Raw genomic sequence first — 6,125 nt, 5'->3', positions numbered from 1 at the left:
TGTCAGGAGGGCAATGACTTCGAGTCTCGTTGCCTTCCTACAGCCTTGGTCCATGGGACCTGAGAGATGGCCCTCAGGGTCATCACTCATGGGCCCTGGAGCTTTGGGGTGAGCTCCCCAGAAGACCTGAGCTACTGGTTACTGAAGGAGCAGGAAGGCCCGGCTCTGGCCCCTGGGATCCCTTCAAGAGCAGGAGGTATGAGTGCCCCACAGGGGGCCATGAGGCAAGAGACGAGGGCTCTGCTTCTCCCTGGCACCTGCCTACCTCTTAGGGTCTCCCACTGGCTGGGAGGGATCCGAGGAATGTGGCTTCTTAGGTGAGGGAATTTCTGAGCTAAGGTCAGTCAGTCAGTCAGTTCAGTCACGCAGTTGTGTCCGACTCTGCGACCTCATGGACTGCAGCACGCCAAGCTTCCCTGTCCATCATCAACTCTTGGAGCTTGCTCAAACTCATATCCATTGAGTCGGTGATGCCATCCAACCATCTCATCCTCTGTCGTCCCCTTCTCCTCCTGCCTTCAATCTTTCCCAGCATCAGGGTGTTTTCCATTGAGTCAGTTCTTCTCATCAGGTGGCCAAAGTATTGGAGTTTCAGCTTCAGCATCAGTTCTTCCAATGAATATTCAGGACTGATTTTCCTTAGGATGGACTGATTTGATCTCCTTGCAGTCCAAGAGCTAAGGTCAAGGTACCTTCTAATCTAATCTGCTCTCATATCAAGGACCTGAGAGGAGCACCACTCCTATCAGCTGGCCTGATAGGAGCACTCAGGCAGGAGGTGATGGTCCAGGTCAAGAGAAGTAAAAAGGATGAGGGGAGGGGCAGGGCAGAGAAACCTCTGACTCAGGACAAGCAGGCGGCTGACTTGCTCTGACCGTGGAAGAGCCACCAGCCACGGTGCGTCGTCAGGGGTGACGCCTGGTCTGTCCGCCCCTTCCTTCTGCTCCTTGGGGATCAGTTGCGTCTTGCCCTGGAAGCAGGTTGTCACAGAGCCACAGCTGGGATCACTGCCTGAGCCTCTGCCCATCTCAGGGCATCCTCCTGACTGTGGCCTGGACACCTTGCACTTTCGACTCAAAGGCCTCCACATCCTCACCACCCTCCTGGCGTGAGGAGCTCGGCTGGGCACCTGGGGCTGTGGGCCAGAGCTGCAGCAGCTTAAGGAGCCAAGATGAGTGCTCGGCTGTCACAAGCTCTGAACAAAGTGCAGGAGGCCCAGTCCTGCAGTTTATGGCTGGTTAGCGGAGGTGATTAGATGGCTGTCATTATCGGTAGCTCATACCTTCCTCCTCCTGTCTCTGCTGACACCACTCCAGCTTTGGCCAGTCCTCACCCCCGCCTTACACCCTTGCTCTCCTGGGTCTTTCTATTTTAAAAATATTTATTTGGCTGCGCCAGGTCTTGGTTGCGGCATGTGGGATCTAGTTCCCTGACCAGGGATGGAACCCAGACCCCTGCATTGGTAGCGCAGAGTCTCAGCCACTGGACCACCAGGGAAGTTCTTCCTGTGTCTCTCCTGCTCTCCACAATGCACCTCGCACTCCCAGAGCGGGTCTTCAGTGTCTGCTGACTGACTCAACGACTGGCGGGCCCTGGGAGCGCAGTGCGGAGGTGCGACTGACGGCACAGCTGGGACACATGCTCGCTTGCAGTTCCACGATGGGGGGCGGGGGGTGCTGGTCTGAGTGGGGGTCATGCTGGGGCTGGGGCTGCTGTGCCACCAGTCACAGGCAAACATGGGCTGGGCCGGGGGAGCTTAGTGGTGCCCTAATGACCGGGAGGGACGCTTGGATTCTCCAGATGACATGTTCAGATGACAGACACGGTCAGTGCCCAGACACAACCCCGGAACCTCAGGTGGGGGTCTCTGCCACATGCCTCACATCGTCAACCTCTACCCTCTAAGTGACCTGATGCCTCCCTTCTCCTCTGTCTGCATACGTGGCTGACATCGCCTGTGCTGGGGTATGAGGAAGGCCAGGGCAGGGGGGAGGCAGGATCAAGGCAACCTGATCGTTCCGTCCTGGGCCTCTACCCTTCTTCCCACACGTTCCCTTGGCTGGAGTCACTTCCCCGGGCCTTCCCTCCACCCTTACTTCTCTCTCCTCTGAGAGCCTTTGCCAGCACCCCTTTATGATAGCCCTCCCTGCCGGGGCACTCCACCCCCTTCCCCTGCCTAATATTCTTCCTATCACCTGTTACTACATGCAATTATGTTTCTCTCTGTGTGTGTCGTTCGCTTATCTTTTAATTATCTGTCTCCCCCACTTCATGTAAGTTTCATGAAAGCAGGGACCATGTTTGTCTTATGGATTATTGTCTGTCTGGGGCCTGGAACAATGTAAGGCATAAGTGGGCACCCAATAAACTTTTGTTGAAAGAAAGGAAGGAAAAATGGTCTTCCTCCTGATCTTCACCCCTCGCACCCCAAGCGCTGCATAGATCACACAGAGGCTGGGAAAACCCACCCCTTCCACTGCCTCCCACTTTGGGGGCCCAGCACTGGCCGACTGGCTGTGCCTCTCACATCCTGTTTGCTCTGGGCGGCAGAAATGAAAGTTGGCCTGACTGTCCCAGTTCTCAGGGCTTTTCCATTCATTCTGCGGTATTCTCTTGGCTCATGGACAGGTTACTCTTGTTTATCTCAGTCTTGTTTTTCCAGACTGGACCAACTTCGGGGTCAACCCGGGACCCATAGCCCATGACGTCCCTCAGCTCCCTCCCCTCGCCCTCCAGAGGCCCCAGGTGACTCACTGCCTTGATTGGAAGCTTTGCAGTTTCCCCTGCCTCAGCGCTGCCGCTCCGCCACCATCACTGCGGCCCTGCTGGATGCCTGGCTGCTCCTGCTCTGGCTGCTGACTTTCTGGCCACCCCTGCTTCTAGGGGCTGGAAGAGAGGATTTCCCTGCTGAGTGATCATCGTTCCGTTCAAAACTCATCGAAGTAGCCATGTCCTTTCAGAGTCAGATCAGTTTTCTCTCCAGGAATTCGGGGCAAGTTCTCCAGGAAGCAGGTCTGATGATGCCGCCCCTGCCTGGAGGCCGCTCTGCTAGAGGGTGTGCCCTTTGACCATGTGCCACCTGAGCGCCAGGCCTACCTCCCAGAGCTTGCATGGGGTTTGGATCTGGCGTGCGGACCCCTGATCCCTACTCCGGCAGTGCTGGTGGGCCTGCCTTCTGGGGGCGCTCCTGCTCGCTCCCTGCTGTCCCTTTCCCAGGTTAACCCCTGCTTGCCCTGCGGCTCTGACACTATGCCGTGTCCCAGAAGCCTCTGTGACCCTTGCCATCTGGGTGAAGTGCCCTTTCTCTGCACTGTGAGGGCCTGAAGAGAACAGTGCCGTGCCCGTCTTGCTCATTCTTACATCCCAATGTCACCTGGCACGTTGAAGGCACTTGATGAAAACTGTAGAGTGAACAGATTGTGCGTGTTTGCCTCTTACAGTGACTTAGAGCTGGGGAACCCATCTCCACGGCCTTTGACTTGGTATTCTCTGCAGCCGAAGGTCAAGGCCGCTGCCAAGGCACGTGCTGAAGAGGAGGTGACTGGTGTCTCAGCCCGCTGGGGGCAGGGATGCTTTGTTGGCGGGGGCGGGGGCGGGGTGGGCACTGCTGGAGGCCCCTCTGTCCTTCCCATGCAGGAGCAAGGGTAGGGCTGCCAGATAAAATATAGGATAGCCAGGTAGATTTGAATTTTGGATAAACAGCTAATACGTTTTTAGTATATGTATGTCATATGTGGTGGTGGTGGTGGTGTGAGTCACTCAGTCGTGTCCCACTCTTTGCCACCCCATGGACTGTAGCCCTCCAGCCTCCCCTGTCCATGGGATTCTCCAGGCAAGAATACTATAGTGGGTTGCCATTTCCTTCTCCAATGTCATATGTGGGACATACTCGTGCCAAAAAAATTTTTTTTAAATAAATTTAAATTTAACAGGGCACCCTGGGGGTGTTTTCCTTCTAAGTCTGGGAACCCTAGCAAGGCAGATGTGACCCACCAGCTGCTAGGGGATCTGAACTACTTTTATAAAGTGCATTCTGCTCAGTCTGGGTTCTTCCTGCTCTTTGAATGCTTTTGGCCAGAGAACAGGGAACGCTCAAGGCGTGGTTTCCAGGGCTGTCACTAGCACATTTAACCCAGTGCATCTCCCTGCATCTCAGTCCTTGACCCCAGGTATTGGACTCTGACTCCAGCTACTGGACTGGGTGGTCAGGGAAGGCCTTTCCGAGGAGGGGATGTTTGAGCTGAGATTTGAAGGAATAAGCCAAGTGATGATTGGGGAAGAACATTCTGGAGAGTGGCCCGTGAACTTGAGTCTGAGGACCACAGAGGTTAGTGTAGTGTAGTGAGCGTAGGAAGGGAGGGTTTGCATGGGGAAACCTTAGCCCACATCCTTGGTCCCCAAGAAGGGGTTTAAGGCTGTGCCCCTTGCCGGTCACCACCCCCCAACTGCAGGGTGGATGCTTCTCTGGCCTCCCAGGCTGAGGGCCTCAGCAGCAGGGACGGGGGAGGAAGCGAGTGAGTATCCATCCCCCGGGCTCAGGGATACTGGCAGCAGTGGCAAGGCCACGCGGCCCTGCTGCTTGACCGCATTGCGGTGGCATCGTCTGCTCTTTAAAGGGGTGGAGACATGCGTCCTTCGAGCTGAGTCCCTGTGTGACTGGCCCCTGTGGAGGCAAGCTGCCTCGCTCAGAGAGCCACCTCCACCCCCTCCTGAGAGCTCTGCTGGGGGCCAGGTGCTCTCCCCTCTAGGGGGAAGTGCTGCTGCTCAGGCCACAGGGCCGTGGGGGGATGGGGAGACCTCCCTCCCACCTCAGCAACTCTCCCCTGGCTCACAAGGGGCTTCCAGCCCTACACTAGGATGCTCAAATCAGGTCCCCAGTGAGGCTCTGCTCCTCTCTGCAGCCCTGTCCACCTCAGTCCTCCTCCTCCAAACCCAAACACACAGGCCAAACAATGCGAAATGGCTTGTTTCCAAGGACACAACTCACAAGGTACTTGTACTTGTGGCCTGCTGTTTGCCTGTTGGCATGTGAAGGAAGCTGTTTCTTAATTTAAAATGTCCATTAATTCCCTCTGGCTGGAGCGCTACCCCAACAAAACTTCTGTTCATGGCAGGTTTAAGCTTGGTCACTCAGAGGGGGTGGGCCCAGCTGTGTTTGCCCCATCAGAAGGTGTGCCCAGGGCAACAGGCACACTTAGGTCTTGCCATGGCTTGAGAGCGTATTCTGTCTATAAGGAGGCACTGGATCCCCACGGCCACCTTGGCCAGGCCCATGGGGAGCCCACAGTGCTGCGGTGGGGGGTGGGGGTGGTGTCCCTTTGCTGAGGCTCTTTGAGGTCTCTACAGGAGGAAACCCCATTTCACTACTACCTCCAGGCCCTTGGTGAGTCGTGCCAGGCATCCGACAGGAAAGAACCTTTTGTTCTGAGCTTGTAGAAAGTCTGAGCTGGACTTGTTATCTACTCTCAGTGCTTCCTGGATAGGGGGGCCTGGACGGGGCTGCGCTAGGGGCTGGCTCCCTGTCTCGGCAGTGGTTCCTTCCTCTCTTAGCCACTGCGGCTGGGGAGGCTGCAGTGGCAAGGTCTAGGCCTTCGTGAAAGGCTGGTGAGAGCTGATATTTATCTTTAGGCTGCTGATGGGGGAGGTGGGTGTATGGGTGTGGGTGGGTGGTAGGTGGCACAGTCTGGGAAAGGTCCCTGGCTTGGGAAAAGGGGGCACATCACCTAGTGTGTGTCTGTGTGCACGTGTGTGTGTGTACGTGTTGGGGTGTGTGTGCTGCAGAACTGAGGAGGCAGTGAATCCAGCCTCCCTGCAGAGTGACACCTCCACCTTCCAGGTTGCGAGGGAGGGCGAGTCCCCCGGGGTTGCGGGAGCGCCGAGGAGGGCCAAGCCCTGGGCCACGTCTGACACCTAGTGGCCACCTGAGCCCGGGGCGGGGCGAGGGATGAAGGTGGGAGGGAAAGGAAGGGCGTGGAGCCAGGGAATCTGGAAGCGCGGAGACCAGGCCGGAGGAGGGTGGCCGTTCACCGGTACTCCCCCTCCCGTCTTGCCCCGGGTCGTGCCTCGGCGGACCAGGCAGCCCACCCCCACTCAGCGTCGCCCGCGGCCTCCGAGTCCGGCCTAGA

The sequence above is a fragment of the Bos taurus genome, chromosome 19 (assembly GCF_002263795.3).
Source record: "Bos taurus isolate L1 Dominette 01449 registration number 42190680 breed Hereford chromosome 19, ARS-UCD2.0, whole genome shotgun sequence".
Lineage (NCBI taxonomy): Eukaryota > Metazoa > Chordata > Mammalia > Artiodactyla > Bovidae > Bos > Bos taurus.
The sequence above is the reverse complement of the archived record's forward strand: the minus strand, read 5'-3'. Positions refer to the sequence as shown.